General features: G+C 45.1%; 1 pseudogene; it reads right to left on the reverse strand.

The window, feature by feature from the left end:
• Positions 1-777: 777 nt before the first annotated feature.
• On the reverse strand, positions 778-4140 carry LOC6540077 (annotated as a pseudogene).
• Between the last annotated feature and the right edge of the window lie 1197 nt (positions 4141-5337).

The raw sequence follows: 5337 nt of genomic DNA on the forward strand, positions 1-5337 counted from the left end.
CTAAGAAGGCTGAATAGAAGACAACCGAGGGATCTCATATCCCGATCTCCTGTGACAAGGGTCAGCAGAAGCTGACGCTTATATTAATTCCTATATGTTATCTGTGATTGTTATGTGTAAAATAGAAAAAGCTAACTGTAGTTAGCAGGCGCGCCCAAATGGGCTGAATTAATAGAAAATAAGGACACAAAGGGGCTCCAAGTTTCCCCGTATGCCTTAATAAATAAAAAAAAAAAAAAAAAAAGTTATTTGCTGATCTTTAACTGGAAGGTTGGCAATGCTTGAGCGCATCATGTTTATTGAAGAGCCAATATCAACTATGCATCTATATCTGTGGTTATTAAACATGATCTCTATGTATTGGTGGGATCCCAGGCTGGTATAGGAAAATTTTCAGCTTGTTGATATTGCTGATCTGTAAACATTTCTGTCTGAGTGTTCTGTAATTGATCTTCGTGGAACTGTTCGTCGTTATTGATGTAGTGTTCAGTTTCGTTATCGTAATCTAATTCGTGCTGGTGAAAATTTTCATTTGGGTGGATACGCGATTGTTCGCTGTTTTCTCTAAAACGCTTATTCGGCACTCTTGGTTGTTGGGGGGGCTGATAGTAGTTTCGGGTGTCGTTTTGACGGTCATGAAGTAAGTCTGTTCTGAATCCGTTGTATAAATTTCTGTACTGATTAAGTTCCTGTTGTCTGGTCGGAGGAATTTGTCTGTGTGGGATTTGTTTTAGAGATAAACATTTCGTTGTTTTACTTCACCTAAACAAACAAATATAACTTTGATTTTTGTGCATCGTTATACATAGCTTAATCTGCATTAAATACATACATACACACTGGTATATACACGGATATATATAACTTAAAGCTTGCTATAATAAGGCTAATTGATTCTAAATCGTTTCTGCTTAGCCTAAAAAATGGCTATCTAAAGGGCTCAAGATTAAATCAGTGCAGATCGGAATCGTCCACGCGAACTGGCTTGCGCTACAGATAAAGAACAATGATGGTGGTCAAGGCGCTGACCAGGAATATAACGTCAAACCAAGGATGGTAAAAGTTAAAGTGCAGATTTCCCAGAACCTCTGTGATGATCACACGATACTCGGCTGGCATGTTCATACGCATCAGCAGCACCGAGGAACAGAAGTACATCCCCATGATCTGGCCCAAAATAAGTACTATAATGTGGCTCGACCTGCTTGATGAAATGCGGTAGAAGAACTTTGTGAGTGTTAGCAACAAGCCTCTGATCGAGGTGACCACAATGCAGCCGACGAGCAGAAATGATATATACTGATTCCAAAACGCAAAGTCAATATCAAAACCGCACCAGTGTATAGCAATTCCTAGACCACGTGTGACTGGGTCCTTACGACCAACTCTATCGAAGATGATGTTGATGCAACACATAAATATCTTATAGATACAATAAAGACTAAAAAAATGTCCCAGGACATTGAAGTACTTTCCCTTCAATGTTTGAGACCATCTGTGGCGTTCTTCCATGTTCTTCAATGAACTGAGTTCCGAGAAAACAGAGCGTAATAGCTCCTCCAACCCATACACATCCTGTTTTAATTGATTGATGTCTTCGCCATTGTTCGTTTTGCGTTGGACTGCCGATGTAAGCATATCCCAAATTCTGGGTTTGGGAGGATGCAGTTTGTTGTTTGTGTACAGACAGCCAGGGCAATCCTACGCTTCTTGGCCGTCAGCATGTCTACCGTCAAAGCCAATCGTCTTTCGAAGCAGATGATGTCATTCCGAGACACTGGCTTGATAAAATAGGCCATACTGGTGTACGGATAATTGACGGCGCCAAAGCCCCAAAGTATGGCCATAACAGTGACCCCAATCACGCTTATCCGGGAAACGCCCTGTTCGATCGTAAAGATTCCATTAGAGGCGCTCAGCAATGGAAAGGGCTCGCCAATCCGCCAAAGGCCGTAGAGAAAGACGAACCAACAGAATGTGGTCAGAATTCGGACCCATCTATCGGAAAAGAAGGAAATGCTGTCTAACACGGAGTAGCAAATGTAAATGGGTATCACAGCCGTCGTCATGAAAAGTAGTAACGTGAGACCCAGTCGCCAATGGAAGTACCTTGAACTGGACTCCAGAACGTCGATGATTTCGAATATGATCAACTCGAACATGGTTATGGATAAGGCGCATGTGGATGAAAAAATCAACTGAACGGATATGTGTCGTATTTCATAGTGCTTAAAGAGTTCTTTGTTGAAAAACAGCCAGCCGCCGGCGAAGAATATCATCTGCGACACAAACACGCTAACACAGTCGCCCAGGAAGGCCTATTTAACGCCTCGTCTGCCTTCAGATTGGATATAGCATTACTTTCCAGATCTCCTTGTCACTGGCATTGCTTAGTTAAGTTAACTAACTTTAAAAACAATTGCTCTGGGAACTTAAAATGCCAACCAGCACATATAAACGAAGAAGCCGAAATACAAGCAATCGATAATTCGATAGCACGTGAATATTAATGTAATAAAGGGGCGAATAAATCATTGGTTGGGGTGAGTGTTTTTGATTTGATTATTGGTAATATGTTTATAGGTGTTAGGTGAATTTGAGTTTAGTCTTGGTTGACTATCGGATGTTTTTGAAATTGGGTCTTCGTATAGACCTTCTTTTTGGGCGGTTTGTCTTAATTTTTGAACGGTTGAAATGTCATACCTCGCTAAGGTCATAAACAACCTATCGGGGAGAGAGCGTTGAATTTTATTTTTTAAAGTAGTAGTTGCCATTGCTTGTGTATAAACCGTTATATTATTTCGGTCATTCTCTAATGCTAACATATTTATAATTACAGTTGACTAATCTTCTAATTGTTCACAGAATAGACGTAAGTTTCTTTTAAAAGGTGTGCGATACAATCTTCTTAGTAATGCCGCCAGTTCTGTCAGACGACGTTCGAAGGGTATACGTTCAACAGGTATTCAATACATTTGATGAACGAGCTGAGATTTGAGGGGTCTCCAGAGAATTGTGGTACTTGGCGTATTTGCCGAAGTAATTGAGACAGATTTTCCGCTGTTAACGCCAGTTTTATTTATAAGTTAGTTTCTGTTCTTGTTCACAGACTGCTACGGTATGTCGAGACTTATGCCTTAAGTGTACTGTTTTAACATATTGTTGTTTTATACAATAATAGCGGTCGCACTTTTAATTTTTGGTGGGCTACTGTTTTCGTTTACAGACTGCTACAGTAAGTCAAAGCTGTCAGTCGGGTGATGGACAAGGGGAATAACGTGTAGTTTTAAGCTTGCTAGAAGAACGCGCCGTAATTGTCCATACACCCAGAAGTGCGACTATACTTTCCACGCGAGGGCGGCTGGAAACAGGTCCCCTGGCAAGGTTATGTCCCTGCCAAAGGATGCTGGCAAGGACTAAGGTGTCACTCGACCCGTGCCGAGAGTCAGCCTGACTGAGGGCCCGGGTCACAAAATAGTTTAGTCTCAAACGGAGAGCTCAGGGTACCTGGCGACCCCCTGTTCTAAGAAGCCTTACCCGGGCGTCGCGGATCTCCGCCCGGGAGGACCCCTTTCTTTTCTCCGCAACTCGTGGGCATCACATGGAGTCATTAAAAATAAATTAAAAGGAGTCAGGATCTCCCAAAATACCTGAGTCTGGCCGTACAAATTTCAATGGCGATTGAGCTGCCTGGCCAACACCACAGGATCGGGTTCGGGTGAACTCCGCCTCAAACCTGAGGCGACTGAGTGCAAGCCGCCCAAAGCCGTCGCCATGGGAACATCTCCAGGCCTTGTGGCATGATGCCCCCTTTAGGCGCTGCCAAGGACGGCAAGCACTCAGTGGCAACCGGTAAAGGCTAACACACCTACGCAGAGAAACGATCTGCAGGTCCAATCCTACGCAGCCAGGAGACATCGAAAACGGCTCCTTCGGCTGAATGGTTAAAGAGGTGGAATGGGCTAGATACGTTTTGCCAAACTTCGGCAAGGAAGCTCCCAAATCACCCAAGCCCACAGAGGTCAAGAAGCGACCTCCACCTAAGAGGGAGCGCTCCCAGGACGTTCCCTCCGACCCCTCGGCATAGCGGCAACCCGTACAGCCAGGGCGATCCTTTGCAGAGATCGCGAAAAACCTCATTCTCCTGGGCGTGGTCGATAAAAACGACCCAAATGGCAGGATTCCACGAAACAAGTGGAAGTGGGTAGAAGCAGCCCTAGCCACAAAATGCTTTGAAATTCTAGCCAAAGAACTTGGCCCCTCTCCTCTCTGCAAAGACGTGGGCGGCTTCAAGGTGATCGCCTGTGACGATGAACGCTCTGCGGAACTTTACAAAGTCGCAGTAAAGGAGCTAGGGGAGGTATATGAGGGCGCCGGACTTGTTGCGCTGAGCTGGTCCGACATATTTTGCCGACCCCATGCAAGGATCTGCTGCAGCGTTGCAACCCGCACCTTCCCACCTCGGACTGGCGAAATAGAGGGGCCAACAAACCAGGCCATCCTCATCCTAAGCAAGGAGTCCCTTCCCTAAACTTCGGGTTTAGCTCAGTGCCCATAAAGGTCTACAAATCAGACTCCGCCAAGGAGGATCAGGAAGGCAGTGGAGGAGTGATCGAGGACATTGCCTTCGAGATCGAGGCATCGGAAACCGAGGACGGCTACTCGACCGATGCTTCAATCCTCCGCAGCCTTGCGAACATGGGTCCAATGACGCCCCTTGACACATCGGACGAGGAGGGAGCCGATAGAACCGTGGTGGAGATGCCCACAGCATATGTCCGTGAGGCTTCTGCAAATAAACCTTCACCACAGTAAGGCAGCTTCCGCTGCTCTTCAACTCCATCTGGCCGAAGATGGTGTCGACATAGTCCTGATCCAGGAAACTTAGATAGTGGGAGGAAAGGTTTCAGGATTAGGGACTAAGGAATATAAGCTTCTAACAGCTCCCAGCGAAGGTAAAGTAAGGGCCTGCATTTTGGCCAAAAAGCACCTTAGCATTTTTCTTCTCCATAATTACAGCGATGCAGATAACGCGGCAGCCACCGTGGAGAGTCAGCCATCTCCGTTCCGAGTACTGTCATCGTACATGGCCTACGAAAGGCAAGAACCGCCGGATGAGGAGACTGGTAGAAGACAGCGAAAAGCAAAACATAGGCCTATTAATAAGCTGTGATGCTAACACCCACCATACACAATGGGAAAGTATAGACACAAACAACCGCGGTGAGACTCTTTTTAACTTTAACTTTAGTTCAAATCTCTGCATATGTAATAACCTTTATCATTATGAACCGAAAAGAGGTAATAGACCTAGCTCTCGTCTCTAAAGCACTATTA

The sequence above is a fragment of the Drosophila yakuba genome, chromosome 2L (genome assembly GCF_016746365.2).
Source record: "Drosophila yakuba strain Tai18E2 chromosome 2L, Prin_Dyak_Tai18E2_2.1, whole genome shotgun sequence".
NCBI lineage: Eukaryota > Metazoa > Arthropoda > Insecta > Diptera > Drosophilidae > Drosophila > Drosophila yakuba.